The 18,314-nt window shown below is 36.2% G+C and overlaps 1 long non-coding RNA gene and 1 pseudogene across 1 annotated transcript in view; one reads left to right on the top strand and one right to left on the bottom strand.

The window, feature by feature from the left end:
• LOC134731842 (uncharacterized) overlaps window positions 1-18,314 on the top strand; it is a 230,956-nt gene that overhangs the window by 116,785 nt on the left and 95,857 nt on the right. The gene's annotated exons all lie outside the window — the stretch shown is intronic.
• On the bottom strand, window positions 16,640-17,200 carry LOC129492682 (ras-related protein Rab-9A-like; annotated as a pseudogene).

Raw genomic sequence — 18,314 nt, 5'->3', positions numbered from 1 at the left:
GTCCAGTAGGTCCCAAGACTCATCTTGTGGTTATTTCCCCAGTTCCAGAATCCATAATTGGCATAGACAAACTTAGCAGCTGGCAGAGCCCCCACATTGGCTCCTTGACTAGTAGAATGGGGCTACTATGGTGGGAAAGGCCAATGGAAGCCATTAGAGCTGCCTCTACCTAGAAAAATAGTATATCAAAAACAATATTACATCCCTGGAGGGATTGCAGAGATTAGCGCCACCATCGAGGACTTGAAAGACCCGGGGTGGGGATTCCCACCACATCCCCATTCAACTCTCCCATTTGGCCTGTGCAGAAGACAAATGAATCTTGGAGAACAACAATGGATTATCATAAGCTTAACCAACTGCTGATTGCAACTGCAGCTACTGTACCAGATGTAGATTCATTGCTTGAGCAAATTAACACATCTCCTGGTACCTGGTATGCAGCCATTGACTTGGCAAATGTCTTTTTCTCCATTCCTGTCCATTAGGCCCACCAGAAGCAATTTACCTTCAGATGGCAAAGGCAGCAATATAGCTTTACTGTCCTACCTCAGGGGTATATCAGTTCTCTGGCTTCATGACATAATCTTATTTGGAGAGATCTCGATCACTTATCACTTCCGAAAGATATCACACTGGTCCATTATATTGACGACATTATGCTCATTGGATCCAGTGAGCAAGAAGTAGCAAACACACTGGACTTATTGGTGAGACATTTGCAAGCCTGAGAATGGGAAATAACCTGACTAGAATCCAGGGATCTTCTACCTTAGTAAAATTTCTAGGAGTCCAATGGTGTGGGGCCTGTCAAGATATTCCTTCTAAGGTGAAGGATAAGTTGCTGAACTTGGCCCCTCCTACAACCAAGAAAGAAGCTCAATGCCTAGTGGGCCTATTTGGATTTTGGAGGCAACACATTCCTCATCTGTGTGTGTTACTCCAGCCCATTTATTGAGTGACCCGAAAGGCTGCCATTTTTGAGTAGGGTCCAGAACAGGAGAAGGCTCTCCAACAGGTCCGGTCTTCTGTGCAAGCTGCTCTGCCACTTGGGCTATATGACTCAGCAGATCCTATGGTGCTTGAGGTGTCAGTGGCAGATAGGGATGCTGTTTGGAGCCTTTGGCAAGCTCCCATAGGTAAATCAAGCAGAGGCCTCTAGGATTTTGAAGCAAGGCCCTTCCATCTTCTACAGGTAACTACTCTCCCTTTGAGAGACAGCTCTTGGCATGTTACTGGGCTTTGATGGAAACTGAACGTTTGACTATGAGTAATCCAGTCACCATGCAAACTGAACTACTTATTATAAACTGGGTGCTTTCTGACCCATCTAGCCATAAAGTGGGTCATACACAGCAGCATTCCATCATTAAATGGAAGTGGTATATACGTGATCAGGCTAAAAGAGGTCCTGAAGGCACAAGTAAGTTACATGAGGAAGTGGCTCAAATTCCCATGGTCTCCACTCCTGCCACCCTACCTTCTCTCCTCCAGCCTGCACTGATGGCCTCATGGGGAGTTCCCTATGATCAGCTGACAGAGAAAGATAAGACTAGGGCCTGGTTCACGGATGGTTCTGCACAATATTCAGGCCCTACCTGAAAGTGGACAGCTGCAGCACTACAGCCCCTTTCTAGGACATCCCTGAAGGACAGCGGTGAGGGGAAATCTTCCCAGTGGGCAGAACTTCAAGCAATGCACCTGATTGTACACTTTGCATGGAAGGATAAATGGCCAGATGTGCGATTATATACTGATTCATGGGCTGTAGCCAATGGTTTGGCTGGATGGTCAGGGACTTGGAAGAAGCATGGTTAGAAAATTGATGACAAAGAAATTTGGGGAAGAGGTATGTGGACGGACCCCTCTGAGTGGTCAAAAACTGTGAAGATATTTGTATCCCATGTGAGTGTTCACCAACAGGTGACCTCAGCAGAGGAAGATTTTAATAATCAAGCAGATAGGATGACCCCTTCTGTGGACACCACTCATGCTCTTTCCTCAGCCACCCTGTCATCGCCCAATGGGCCCATAAACAAAGTGGCCATGATGGCAGGGATGCAGGTTACACATGGGCTCAGCAACATGGACTTCCACTCACCAATGGCTGACCTGGCTGCAGCCACTGCTGAGTGCCCAGTTTGCCAGCAGCAGAGACCACACTGAGCCCTCAATATGGCACCATTCCTCGGTGTCATCAGCCAGATTCCCGGTGGCAGGTTGATTATATTAGACCTCTTCCATCATGAAAAGGGCAGATATTTGTCCTCACTGGAATAGTTACTTACTCTCTAGATATGGGTTTGCTTATTCTACATGCAATGCTTGTGCCAAGACTACCATCCGTGGACTCACAAAATGCCTCATCCACTGTCATGGTATTCCACACAGCATTGCCTCTGACCAAGGCACTCACTTTAGAGCTAAAGAAGTGTGGCAGTGGGCTCATGCTCATGGACTTCTCTGGTCTTACCATGTTCCCCATCATTCTGAAGCAGCTGGATTGAAATAATGATAGAATAGACTTTTGAAGTCACAATTACAACATCAACCAGGTGACAATACTTTGAAGGGCTAGGGCAAAGTTCTCCAGAAGGCTGTGTATGCTCTGAATCAGCATTCAATGTATGGTATTATTTCTCCCATAGCCAAGATTTATGGGTCCAGAAATAAAGGATTGGAAGTGGAAGTGGCACCACTCACCATCATTCTTCGTGATCCACTAGCAAAATTTTTGCTTCCTGTTTCCACATTACATCCTGCTGGCCTACAGGTCTTAGTTCCAGAGGGAAGAATGCTGCCACCAGGAGACACAACAATGATTCCATTAAACTGGAAGTTAAGATTGCCAGCTGAAAACTTTGGGCTCCTCCTACTTTTAAGTCAACAGGCTAAGAAGGGAGATACAGTATTGGCTGTAGTGGTTGACCTAGACTATCAAGATGAAATCAGTCTACTACTCCACAACGGAGGTAAGGAAGAGTGTGCATGGAATACAGGTGAACCATTAGGGCATCTGTTGGTATTACCATGCTCTGTGATTAAGGTCAATGGAAACTACAATAGCCAAATTTAGGCAGGACTACAAATGGTCCAGACTCTTCTGGAATGAATATTTGGGCCACTCCACAAGGAAAAAAAAAAAAAAACGCAACCTGCTGAGGTGCTTGCTGAAGGCAAAGGTAATACAGAATGGGTAGTAGAAGAAGGTAGTCATCAATACCAGCTGTGACCACGTGACCAGTTGCAGAAATGAGGACTGTAATTGTCATGAATATTTCCTCCTTCTTTTGTTAAAAACATGTTTGTGCATGTATACACTTATACTAAGAAAATATCTTTATTTCCCTTTTCTTTTATCAGGTGACATAATATTTTTTGACTTTATATCAGCATTTAGGTATTGTTAACTTTATGTGATAGCATTTGGGTTGGGGATTGGCACATTTCTGGTTGTACGAAGGATAGTTATGTTAGGCATAATTATGACCTTATTATTGTCTTTATTTGAATATTATCTGTGATCTCAAGAGATGTGTATGGTTTCAAGCTGACAACGGATGGACTTGTGATGGTTAATATTGAGTGTCAACTTGACTGGATTGAAGATGCAAAGTATTGATCCTGGTGTGTCTGTGAGGGTGTTGCCAAAAGAGATTAACATTTGAATCAGTGGGCTGGGAAAGGCACAGCCACCCTTAATCTGGGTGGGCACCATCTAATCAGCTGCCAGAGCAGCTAGAATGTAAAGCAGGCAGAAAAAAAGCCTCCCAGCCTACATCTTTCTCCATGCTGGATGCTTCCTGCCCTCAAACATTGGACCCCCTCCTTCAGTTTTGGGAGTCAAACTGGCTCTCCTTGCTTCTCCACTTGCAGAAGGCCTATTGTGGGGCCTTGTGATCATGTGAGTTAATACTTATTAAACTCCCCTTTATATATGTCTATCTTATTAGTTCTGTTTCTTTAGAGAATCCTGACTAATACAAGGTCTCATTCTGTTGCCCAGGCTGGAGTGCTGTGGTGCAATCATAGCTCACTGCAGCCTTGAACTTCTGGGCTCAAGTATTCTTCCTACCTCAGCCTCTTAAGTAGCTCAGACTACAGGTGAGTGACAGCACACCCTGCTAAGTTGTTAATTTTCTGTAGAGATGAGGTCTTGCTATGTCAGCCAGGCTGGTCTTGAACTACTGGTATCAAGCAATCTTCCTACCTCAGCCTCTCAAATTACTAGGATTGCATATGTGAGCCACCACACCCATCCTGCATAATGTTTTTGAGAGTCATCATAATGTTTCATTTATCTATACTCATTTATTTTTATTGTTGAGTAACCGTTCATTGTATAAATATTCAATATTTCTTCGTGGATAGTTAGGTTTTTCTAGGGTTTGGTCACTTGAATAAAGCTCCCATCAACATTAACATATAGAAACATAGTGTTGACATATGTTTCTTTTTTTCTCTTAAGAAAACACCTAAGGGGGAGATTACTGATACATATAGTCTTACTTTCATATAGTCTTAACTTTCATATAGTTCATATAGTCTTAACTTTCTAGGAGAACATCAGCTGAGCTTCCGGATGAGTACTCGTCTTGGGTTGACACCTTAATTTTAGCTTTGTAGATAACCCAGCTAAGTCATTTCCAGAGGCTTGACCCACAAAAAGTATGAGATAATAAATGTGTGTCATGTGCTGTATTTGTGGCTGTTTGTTATGCAGCTTAGAAGTCTAATACTGTGGTTGACCTATCTTTGTTGTTATCCTCTGTGTACCATAGACCTCAGATTCTTCCAACAATGGGCTTCTCTTCCCTGAGCATTCTTTGTGCTCCTGTTCTACTTCAAATTTCTGCAGACCCTACATGCCTGCACCTCCAAGAGGGCCTGTAAGCCTCTGAAACTGAAAATTGCACATTTGCCACCTTCCTGTCTCTCCTCCCACCCATGGAAGCCAATATCTGCCTTGTATCTGTAGTGGATCTTGGACAGGCAACAGTTTTAGTTTCCTGCCCACCACCAGTGATAGATCTTTGCCTTTTATGAATGCAGATTCTGGGTTCAAGACATTTTCCTGCTCACTTCTGTGGGCAGAGAGCATTTGTTCGGCTCCTTTCCCAGAAGCAGTGGATCATTGCTGGTTCTTGGGAGTTCAGAGGGATGTTTTCTATTCCTCCTTTAGAGACAGACAGTTTTGTTTCTACCTTCCCCCAGCAGACTGGTGTGTGGTGAAAGGTTATGATACCCGTGTTGAGGGGGTTTGGGTTTTTTACTTTGTAAGAGAGGAGGATTTAAGGAAGTGGGCAGTATTTTGTGTCACTGTTTGAGCTGGTCACCTCTTACTTGTCTGCTCCTGCCATTAACCGGGGCTCTTTCCAGTCTCTTTTCCTGCTTACAATGTTTTTATTAGCACCTGGCAGAGATCCATGGAGACAGCTTATTATTGGGAGTGAACTCTTCTGTGTCTAGAGCTCTGAGTTATTCTAATCTGACACACTAATCCATACTCACTCTAGGAATTCAATACATTTTTGTCTCAACTTTATTTCATTCACTTCTATGGTAACCTCTTTCTCCTGTATTTTAGCAAAGAGAAATGAATATGCATTCCGTTTTGTCACTGGATAGAATTTATGTCGCTTAGTTGCTGTATGTCCTCTGCTCTCTGATGGGTTCAAGGAAACTTATTTTGTAGAACACTGGCTATTTTTATTGTTAGTATAGGAGCAATATTATCTTGCAGATTTCTACATCTTAAATGAAACCAGAAATTCTGCTTTATTTCTATATCTGTATTCCACAATCAGAATTAATTAATATAATGTAATAAAAAAACTTAGTTTAATAAAGTATAATAGCTTTCCTAAATTGGATCAATTTTCTTAAAATCAGTGTGAGACCTTGTATTTTCTGGGAAAATGCCACTCAAAGTATCCCTAAGAAAACAAGATATCACCAAGACTAGGGCAGTGTTAAAAGGTAAAATTCGGCTTTCTAAAACCGTTTATGTAGTAAAGCTGTCCTTTCTCATCGCACACACACACACACACACACACACACACAACCACATAAAGTTTTCTATAATAATGAAGTTGACTTTCATTTGTGGAAACTCTCAATATTATATGAGCCATAAAGATTATTGCACTGAGTAGGCAAAATGCTTTAGACACACTGAAACAAATGTCTCTGCTTTATAGTGATGAAAACAACAAGGTCTGTTAGAAATTGGTTGTCATTACTATCTGGACTTTGGAACATTATAAAAAAAATCTGCTTCTTTGTTTAATTTGTCATCCAGGTAAAAGAGAAATGCCAGAGTACGTATGCATATATGTATGAATTTTTCGCTTCAGAATTAGAAGCGTGATTTTGTTGACTTATATATTGAGAAGAAACATTATGTATGGTAGAATTTGCTGTATCTAGGAAAAATTTGGTTTGTGAATTTTTATTATTCAGTATTGGAGGATTCAGATAATATTACACTTGGTTAGTCAACAAGTGTGTTTATAGGTTATGCAACCAATTACCAATGTAGAAAATATAGTGTGACATTCTGTGATATAAAAATTTTAAATGAGGAAAAAAAATTTAAATAGGGGCAAGTATTTGCATAACTATGGAAAGAACCAATACAGAAACAGCTTGTAAGCATTATTCCATACAAGACAAGTGCAGAGCATGAGTATTTTTGCACAATTCAGTCAACTGTATAGTTCTCAAACTACAGAAAACTCATACTAAATGCAATTCCATCTTTTTTGTCTTGAAAAAATATGTGAGCTTGAATCACCTCCTCTGAGATTGCATCTCTGGTTTCTGAGAGTACAGGTGATGTCAAAATCACTGAGCTTGACCTCTATAACTTTCAACTTTATCAGAAGGAAGCAGAGTAGAGTTTACTAGGAAATATACAGAAGGAACAATGAGAGAAATGATGGTTTTTCAAAATTTAAAGAATTTCATAGATATAGTGCTGTTTTAACTTCAGTTAATTCTTGCAGTATGCATGTCGTAAGCTGTACATCTATTTCATCATAGGTATAGAAATCTGATAAGAGATTTATAAGCCTCCATTTATATGGAAAATATATTTTTAAAATGTAGTGCTTATTTAGACATGGATGCTTCTTGAGCGCTATCATTAAAAATGAAGATTTGCTTATAATGTGCTGTCTGGAAAACAGCAAATTAGAACAGAGAACTGATTGTAAACTGAATTGCACTGTTTAAATGTAATATCCATTTTGCTTGTTTATTTTTTAAATTTTGTTTTTGTTTGTTTCATTTTCTTCCCTTTGAAAAAAGAAAATTGTGCCAATCAATAAATGTATTATCGGGACTCTTAAAAACAGGTTAAAGCTACTTACAACAGTTTGTGATAGCCAACATTTTATAACCACAGTTTCCTTGTATTTTCTTGAATATGAAGTAACAATAATAACAAAAAATAACAATTATAGCTAGTGCTTATTGTTCCAGGCTTAGGCGGAGTAATTTATTTAATTCTTTTGAGGTGTGTTTTTATTTCCATTTCATGGATGACAGATATGAAGTACGAAGAGGTTATTTAACTTACCAATGGTTCTATGGGCAGTAATGACAGTAATTGAAACTAGTAGGATTCAAGACCAAGCAGTTTAGTTCTAGAACCAACATACTTATCTCTATAAAATTTGTATGAGAATGCAAATAATGACTTGAGTATGCCAATAATTACTCTAGTATGACATAACGTAAAATAGAAAAACATACTGACTAGGAAACTTTTATAACCTAAGCTCCAGTCTTCAAAATTACCAACTAATTTGATTAAATGTTAGTGTTACAGTTTACTAAATATCTAAACTCCTCCAAATTTAACCTCTAGCTTCATCAAAGAAGTTTCTTACTTTCTTAATAAGGCATATCATTTTTAATTGTTCTACCTTGAGGCTATAAAATTATTATGACTTTTATGGTTTTATTAAAATCTGTGATTAAAAAGGCCAAAGTATTTTGAAACATCTCATTTATATTATTATTAGCAAAGCTCGCTGAGACATGAAATGACATGTTGGTAACAAACAGAGGATGAAATTGTAAAATCCTGACCAGTCCTCTTCAATAAGGTTCTCACAAGGCTCCTGCTGTGCACCTGTGTCAAGAAGTCTGATTCTGCCAAGATGATTGAGTGCTAAAATGTTAAACCAGACTATTGGCAATTTAAAATTATACACCGATTCCCTCTGTGAATATTTGCAGCTTCAACTTCCAGTTTTAATTTACTCCAGTGAGCAATTCTCCCATTAAAGACTCAATATTTGTTAGACCACTGTAATAAAACCTTGAAACATTTTGCCTCCAAATACAATATTTGCTTCAAATAAACTTTTGGTATTAACTCATCACTCATGTGTTATAAAATATGTTAGGTAGGTAATTAGGGTTTTCTTTTAACTCCCTGTGAGCCTCCAGTAGCATAAACAAGGTACAAAGTAAGGACAAAAAAAATGCCTAATTAATTAAACAGATGTGGGAAGAGATTGCTACATAAACACACACTCACATATACCTATACACACATAAGTTAATATACTTTGGGTTGAAAAAATACATTTTCTTTGGCAAATTAACTTATCAAAATGTAACATGTGACAAAAAAATTAAGACATATTCTAGCTGTGAATATACTACCATAGCATGTAATTTTAATTTCCTCAGAAGAAAGTTATTGCAATGCATCCTAGTTCATAAGTAAAGAATAGTAACTCAGGCCATTTTTCTTTCTCTCAATTTCAGCCACTGTTACCTAGGAAGAAATAAATGGTTCTTGAGTCTAATTTTCAACTTTTCTAAGCATTTTTCTTGTTCTTCCTGGAGAGCTTTAGGAACATTTTTTAGTGAATAGCTTACTAAATGGCAAATTTACATGACCAGTTTTAATTACACATTGAAATGAAATGTAAAGATACATGATTATGTTGATAAAAAAATTAAATTTAACCACCATTTTCTCAGCTTTTTTCAGTTTCCCAATTGTGTGTCTCATCACTGGTTGATTTTTTAATCTTCCTATATATTAATGCTTTTCAAAAATATACTCTGCATTTCTACTTTTGATTTTTCTAAAGGATTATATTCAATTATTTTCATTCCCTTGTTATTTTTGTGTTTTCCTTTTTATCTGTAATTTTCCTTTTATATCACTGATAAATATATTTAAACAAAAAAATCTCTGAATTACCACTTGGATTTGAATATATTAAGTAATGATTATAAAGTACAAATAGTCAAATAGCCAAATAACTGATATATTTAATATTTTCCATTTTTAGAACTAAAGTACATTTTTAGTCACTTTTACATGCTTTCTCATTGTTCCTTTCATTCTGCTTTGAAAATTTTCCTAATTCTAATTCTTCTTTAATTTTCAGTGGAAGGACACAGCAGCTGATAGATTCTCCATATGTAGAGATAGTTGATTTGAGGAGTTTTTTTTTCCTTTAAATTATGCTTTCCTTATATACATTCTAATAGATTTGCAGAATTCCAACCTGCCATTTATTGTCTATGATACTATTCTAAATGGGGCTCAAATATTCTTCAAGATAATTCAAGAATATTAGCTTATTGCTATTTTACACATATGCTTAAGAGTATAATATCATACTTTAGCCATTATTTTTACTATCATTGGAAAATAGATTTTGGAGCTATTTCCAAGTTTTTTGACCTCTTCAATCAAATATTTATTATATCAATAATGAAATAACCTCATAGAGCAGGAGTTTAGAACATCAAGATTAAATTCTGCTTTATGATATACATTTTTACCATTTCCTAGTAATATTTGCTAAAGGAATCTTTTTTCTGACCTTTATTGATTTCACTGTATCTACTACTATTGAAATCCTACTATCAAAGAATTCACATAAAGGGTAACTCCTATATATATATTAATATTGAAAAGTTTCTTTTTCCTTGACATTGTGTAAGGCCTTCATGTGCTTGAAGTAAATTTAATACCACTGAATTAAGTGAAGTAACTATGGAAACATAGGGAAACATGAAGTGAATTCCATGATTTAGAAGAAAGAAAAACTAATCTATGCCTAAAATATCAGTGGTGCAATTTTCGGATTTGAAAATAATCCTCTGCCTAGTACATGTTATGCTGTGCTTCATGCATGAACCGTTTAAAAGATTTATAATAAGCTTCACATATTCTACATGCCAAAGTTCAGATAAATCCAATGTGGTGTAAACAGAAACAGTGGCTATACATAAATATATATATATATATATATATATATATATATACCTATAAAATGTATCTACGTAGATATACAGAAGTCTACAGAGAAGACAAATTGTATAGATATATAGAGAAAGATTTACATGTTTTAATCCACTGAAATTAGGAAAGTTCTAGTGTATACCTATACTTTCATTACTGCCTCCAAATTTTGGGAGCACCAACTAATCCTGCCTTTTGGCTATTGACTTCATTTCACAATACACACAAGTTGATGTTCTAGTCTGGAGTCAAAAAGAAAAGATTACTTCTGATATACACATAGACCTTAGGCTTGTACTTCATTTTAAGACACCCCATGAACAAAGCATCTCTTCTCTTTATCTGTTTAGACTCAACACTTTATAAATTAACTCACTAAAGATAATTTGACAGCGATTGCTTCCCAAATGAAATCAACAAGCTCCTCAGTGTCTTCACAGTGCTGCGGTAGCCACTTTATTTGCTCTTAACCAAAGCCAACACAACCCTTTCAAAACAAACAACATATCCACCTTAAGCTGCAACAGCTCCAATTATTTGCACTTAAGATTCATGGCATCGCCGGGCGCGGTGGCTCACGCTTGTAATCCCAGCACTTTGGGAGGCCGAGGCAGGCGGATCACGAGGTCAGGAGATCGAGACCACGGTGAAACCCTGTCTCTACTAAAAATACAAAAAATTAGCCGGGCGTGGTGGTGGGCGCCTGTAGTCCCAGCTACTCGGAGAGGCTGAGGCAGGAGAATGGCGTGAACCCGGGAGGCGGAGCTTGCAGTGAGCCGAGATCGCGCCACTACACTCCAGCCTGGGTGAAAGAGCAAGACTCCGTCTCAAAAAAAAAAAAAAAAAAAAAAAAAAAAAAAAAAAAAAAAAAGATTCATGGCATCTATCTCTCTTGTTTTTTCTTTAGTAATATTCTGGTTAGATTTTCTCATTTAATAAGTTCATCACCTAAAAATAAGACCTGCTTTACTAGACCAATAGTAGGTATCAACCTGAGTGAATGCAAATCTCCATGCAGACAAATATCCCTATATCATATCCTCTTGAGTGATTTGATCTGATCCTTCATGTTCCACAACCATATCTGAATTTTATCATTATTGGCAACTGTTCTACCTCTGATGTCTTAAATTTAAAAATTTTATGATCTAAGTACAGTTATGCATCCTATTCTCACTCATTTATTTCTACTCTACTCTAGTTACTAACCTCATTAAATCTTATTCATCTTCTTGGGCTCTTCAACTTCTAATCTGTCTATCAGTATCAACCAATCTTTACTGATATCTTTGTTTATATTCCATAGTCTGTCACATTTATAATAACTTGATATTTCAATGGCAAACTTTATTGACTCATTGTCAATGTTGGATATGGCAAAACTCAACCTTGAAGTAACTTAACTAGCCAAAATATTAACTATAATCTTAGGATTCTTAGCAAGGCTGGAGAAGATAACAATCATACATTATTAATTTTTAGTTTTAAACTCCACTGCTATCTTATCTTTGCCACACAATTCATAATTCCTAGTCAGCACTCTCATTTTGCTCAGCAACTTTTATAAGCTTGTGCGCCCTCTTAAATATAAGTAATTTCCATTTACATCGTGTTCCTTCGAGGTATATATGAGCATAAACACATCTCAAAGGAATTACATGGCCGCCTCTGGCTTTCTAAGAGATTTTAACACTAATATGAAACTGTGCAAATAAATTATTTTTGTAGATCACTTGAAGGGTGACACTTTTTTGCCAGGAGAACTAAGTCCTATTTTTATTGAATATTACAATATTAGATAGTCCAATTATAAATAATGTAAATATTTCTGAGCACTAAAATAAAAATATTCAAAATGTATTACTTTTAGTCAACAAATTATGAAAGGACTTTAAATAATTTGGCTTCAGTGACTTAATGTTTTTAAAGAAGTCAAAACCATCAAAAGAAGAACATAATTAAAAACATTTATGTAGAGTTAATTTTAAAATTTTTTAGTAACAGTGATAAAGAGGCTTGGAATGGAAATTTGATGAAATTAAATATGTTAGGGGTTGAGTTAAAGTTCATCAAGAAATGAACAATTAAGTTAAAATTTTGATAGATCAGTATCAGGTCCCATTGATGTATCTACTCTTTTTTTATTCATCATACCAACAAATATTAAAGCAACAAATTTAATAGCTAAGTTAAGAAACAAGCTACATTTACTATAGCTGTGCTTGTTTGTGGTGGACAAAATGAAAATACTGAGAAGGCACACTTCACCTCTGATGATCTTTTTAAAATGTGTATTTTTATTTTTACTAAACAAGTAACTGTACTTATGGGGTATAATGTGATGTTTTGATATACGTGTATATTGTGGAATTTTTAAGAGGTAAAATGGTAGTTATCAGAGGCTGGGGAGGTAATGGGGAGATGTTGATCAAAGGGTACAAAGATTCATTTTGACTGGAGAAAGAAGTGTTTGAAATCTACTGCATAATGTGGTGACTATAGTTAATGACATAATGTATACCTCTCAGGATCTGATATCTAAGTTGGCAGCAACTCTTTTCTGTAGTTCTTGAATTTAGCCCTTTAATTATTGCTAGTTACAACATCTAGAATACAAATGTTTACGCATTCTACCCGTCCTCTCCCCCTATTATTTCTTGAGTTCGGAAAGACAAACCTCAAAAACTGTACACTATAATAGCCCCTGGTCATTAATTTCAAGTGAGGACACTTTTCATCTCTATAAAATTAAAATGACTGCTCACAAACCATAACAAATCTCAAATAATTTAACGATTTTAAAGGTAGAATTTCTGTCTGCACTATTGATTTTTGAAGAAATTTAACTAAATCAGATGTAAAGCATAATATTAATTGATGACTTTGGGGAGTGACTAATCTACTCCTGTTACCAAGTCAATTAAGCCTAATGGGTATTAACACTGGTTTATATAACTGTATTGCTAACACAGCAAGTCAAAACTGAACAAATTGAAAATGGGTTTTAATAGTAAGTTAGACTATTTGCCATTTTGTACTAAAGAAGTTTTGGGAAGTATACAATTTATAAAGTGACTGGAGAACTTAACATTTTCTGTAATGTGTTACTATTACTTAGTTTTGAGGTACAGGACTTTCTGTAGATACAGGGAAGAAATTTGTGATTTTCTATAATAGTGATTATAATTTATTGAGGCTTATCAAGTATTAATTACTGTTCTAAGCTCACACACATGCTCTTACTTAAACATTACACAAATATTCTTCGGTAGCACATATCTATAATTCAAATAAGTTTAGGCTTAAGGCATTTAAGCAATTTGACAAAAGTTAAGCTCCAAGCAAAATGAGCACTAATATATGATCTCATACTTGTGCTAATAAATTATTATAGCTTTTTCTACTATGTTAACTAGTTTTTACATAGATGTATGTATACTATTCATTTGTATATATAATAAAATATATAATATTCATTTTCACAAAATATAGATTTCATCTGCTAAAACTCCCTCCTGTGAAAACTATAACTTTTACTTGTTTTATGTGAATATGCAAGATCTGGGAGAAAACAAAGATGTACAATATCGGGATTGGTAGTCAAGCCTAAGTGTTAAAGGTTGAGGAGCTGAAGGGGAAGCATAAAATTATACACATTAAAGGGACAAACACTTGTAGTAAATTGTTTTATTTTGCTGAATATTCTGATTCAGAGACAAATCTTGCAGTTTATATCACCAGATGTGAAGGTATGAATGCAATATTTAAAGCTGTAGCAGTTATTGGTTGTCAAATTTAAGTGTCATTAAAGATGTATTATTTTAGAAATCTCATTTATTGATTTATAAATTTTAGAAAACACTGTTGCTAAATAGGATGCCAAGTAATTTTTAAATCAAAAGTATAACTTCCAGTCTTATTGGGGCAGTAAGTATACTGACCAGCTACTGATAAAAAATTCTATACAACATTGCATAGAATAATATCCTTCTAAAATTGCACCCCTCCTAATTCCATAAATCTGTAAATATGTTAACTCACACAGCAAAAAGGCCTTGGTCTAGGGGATTAAGTTAAGCATCCTGAGATGTGGTTATTGACCTGGCTTATTCAGATAGGACTAATGTAATCATGAAAGTTCATTTAAGACGCCAGCAAGAAGGTCAAAGAGAAGGAGAAGTAACAATGGATGCAAAGATTGTAGATATGCAAGGAAGTGACCACTCGCCAAGTTATGCAAACAGCCTCTGGAAACCAGAAAAGACCGAAAAATTCACTTTCTCTTAGAGTTTCCAAAAGAAACTCAGACCTCTTGGCACCTTGATTTGCAAACTTCTGACCTTCGAAAGTACAAGATAATAAACTTATATTTTTTAAAACCACCAAGTTTGTGGCAATTTGTTACAGCATCAATAGGAAGCTAATAAAAATTCTAAATTATTTTCTAACCCTATAAAGAATCTCCAGCTTTTTGCAGTCAGTAAGAATGCTGCTCAGATCTTATTGTGCAATTCTATCAGAACTTGCTTCTTGACATAGCAATGAAATGCATATGATGGCAATAGTCCAAGTCTTGGAAAGTAGTAAGCTATGGCTAGCCCTTTTTGTCAGGATTCTCTAAGTCTCTTTTCTGTCTGTTCTTGGTTTTTGCTCACTGTAAAACTTATCTGATCTAATTATCTTCAGGTTACAAGGCTGAGTCTGTTACTTCTAAACAGTCCTTAGTCTTGGTTAAGATAGCACACCAAGGGAAGGTCAAAACAGTATCTTGGTAAAGTGTTAAAAAGTTCTAACTTTTATTTTTCCAGATAAGTATTCAAAAAGTATAAATGGTGTTTTGATAGTATACTTAATAGTTTTGATAGTATACTTAATAGTTTTGATAGTATACTTAATAACATCTCAGTCTTGTCTTGCAAGTTATCTCTCCTCTCCTTGGAGTTCCTGAGAAATGGGAAATCAATTAATGCTTTATTAAAAATGAGCCTAATGCCCATACCCAAATGTCATATAGTAGGATCAACATCAGTGATTAAGACCGAAAAATCTGGGAAGGCAAGACTTCCCAGATTTTTAAGGCCTGTATTCAAAAGTACATTTATAACTACATTCTCAGCAGCCACCTAAAGAAAGGAAAAGAAACAAAGGGTTCTCATAGATTACAGTCTATTTCCTCTAAAAATACAATGTGGCAACAAAATAAAGAATAGGATAAAAAAAAGGATAATGTGCCTGATCTACCTTGAAGAACCAGTTCTGCCTTAATTTAGTCATCCTGCATGTGAGAGAGGAATGTAAATTAAGAAATACTATATAGATTTATGCTTAGTAATAATAGCAGCCTAGCCAACTAGTCACATGTCCAAATTAACATTCTTGAACTTTGAATTATCAGATTCACACTTCTTCCTTCTTTTGGCAAAAGAGAAAACAGGTGAGCAAAGACAGACCTTCAGGAAATAAAGTTCTGGAAAAACTTCTCTCTATTACATATATCAATTGATATGTCAATTGTAAAACAGAAGAAAACATTATGTTGAATATAATGATCAACTTAGAATTTTACATAATACCTATTATATTAGACCATTCTTGCAATGCTATAAAGAAATACTAAGACTGGGCAATTTATAAAGAAAAGAAGTTTAATTGGCTTACAGTTCTGCAGGCTGTACAGAAAACATAGGGGCATCTGCTTCTGGGGAGGCCTCAGGAAGCTTACAGTCATGGCAGAATGTAAAGGGAGAGGAGGTACATCACATAGTGAAAGCAGGAACAAGAGAGAGAGGGAGGAGGTGCCACACACTTTTCTTTTTCAAATACATTAGATTTTAATATTTAATATCTAGTGCTATTGCTTTTGGATGTATTTTCCCTGAACCAAGAATTCAATGCTAATTGCATAAAAAGATACACATATAAAAAGTAGTTCTCCATTTTCCTAGGAAAAAATCCAAGCATAATTTCTAGAATAGTCAAGTTTCTTGTTTTAATTGTAATTAAAAGTCTTGATCATCTCATTTATTAACTATGTGACTTACATATTTAAATTAAAGAAATGTTGTTAAACAACTGTTGCAATTTATAAATGTAAGGTGCCATTATTCAATAAATAGACTCCTCCATGAGTGGATGTGTTCCTTCTCCCACCAAATATTGAAGCAGCACTATACATTAGTTTAATTTTATTAGTAGATGATACACTGCTGCAAATGCTAATTCTCTTGTCCATCCCCATGTTGAATTTGTGTGTACCTGTAAGTTGTTTAGAATGCATCAACAATGTCTTTAACAATCAACATTAAGATGAGCTAGGCTTGGGCTTTCGATGAAGATTGACCAATGGTTTCGATGAAGTCAGACCATCACTCTCTGAATCAAGTGATCTGACCTATCCCTGGTAGCAAGAACTCCTCGAACCCCCTTTTCAAATGCTGCTGCCACATTTGTGGCATCTTTTGCACTTGTTTCAAATTAAGGATAGTCGCTGCCGTCCCTGCACCAGGCTTGGGCTTCTTCTGCATACACCTGCTGTTTGCTGTCAGTCTTGTTACCCAAAATCACAAAAGGAAAGCTTTTGGGTTCTTTCACATCAGAGAAATATATGAATTGTTTCTTCCAGTTACTTAAGTTCTGGAAGCTTTGGAATTGTCAACACTAAAAGTAAGCAGGCAGCAGTCAGAACCTCTGTAAAATGGCATCCTCAGGCTTCAGAATCGCTCCTGACCTGCTGTGTCCCAATTCTACTTGGTACCAAAATGTCCATCCACTTCCAAATATTTACTTAAAAATTCCACACCTATTGTATGAAAGAGCTGGATATCAAACTTATTAATTATATATCTCTGCATAAGATAACTTCCCAACTCCACCATCTCCAAAGAGAATTATTTTAAAAAGTGATGATTTTCCTGCCATTGTTAAGTGCTTTGGCTTCAGAACTCTTAATTGTTCAATTCAATCATCATTATCTCCTAGTGTTGTTGAGAAGATTCACTCAAATGACAGGGAGAAAGTATTTCATCACAATGCCGGCTCATTATAGGAGTGCAAGAAATTTCTCATGGCCATGCAGAGCTCTGGGCTGGCTCATCTGAGGGCAATGAGAACAGAGACAGGGTTGGGACCTGCATGGCAGAAGGCGGAAGTGGTGGAGATGCCAGGCTCTGACTCTAGCGGCTGCCATCAGGTGCAGAGGATATAACATGGCCCCTGGCTTGGATGGGCTGCCACACACTTTTAAACAACAAGATCTTGCAAGAACTTACGAACAATGGGGAAGAGAGTCCCAAGGGGATGATGCTAAACTATTTATAAGAAACCCACCCCCATGAGCTAATCACCTCCTACCAGGCCCACTTCCAACACTGGGGATTACAATTTAACACAAGATTTGGGCAGGGACACATATCCAAACTATATAACCTACTATGGGTATATTAATTATAATAAAAATAAACTACATCCTTGGATAAAGAAAATGGAAGAAGTTACATTATAAAAAATAATTCAACATCTTTTTGAAAACCAGAATTTGAATAGAAAATTGATACAGTATAGCTAATTTTTCGAACAAGAGTGTCAAGTGAAAGGACTAACAATGAAGAACTCTCATAAAAAACTTGCTAATTACTTCCATAGAATTCTGCATCTTGGATTTTGCTGGTGGGTTCTAGAATGGAAAACATGAACTTTCCTTCCTTCCTTTCTTTCTTTCTTTCTTTCTTTCTTTCTTTCTTTCTTTCTTTCTTTCTTTCTTTCTTTCTTTCTTTCTTTCTTTTTCTTTCTTTCTTTCTTTCTTTCTTTCTTTCTTTCTTTCTTTCTTTCTTTCTTTCTTTCTTTCTTCCTTCCTTCCTTCCTTCCTTCCTTCCTTCCTTCCTTCCTTTCTTCTCTTTCTTTCTCTCTTTCTCTTTCTTTCTTTTTTTCTTCTGAGACAGAGTCTCACTGTTGCCCAGGCTGGAGTGCAGTGGCATGATCTCAGCTCACTGCAACCTCTGCCCCCCTAGGTTCAAGTGATTCTCCTGCCTCAGCC

This window comes from Symphalangus syndactylus, chromosome 11 (genome assembly GCF_028878055.3).
Source record: "Symphalangus syndactylus isolate Jambi chromosome 11, NHGRI_mSymSyn1-v2.1_pri, whole genome shotgun sequence".
Taxonomy (NCBI): domain Eukaryota; kingdom Metazoa; phylum Chordata; class Mammalia; order Primates; family Hylobatidae; genus Symphalangus; species Symphalangus syndactylus.
This window is presented reverse-complemented; position numbering and strand designations above follow the sequence as displayed.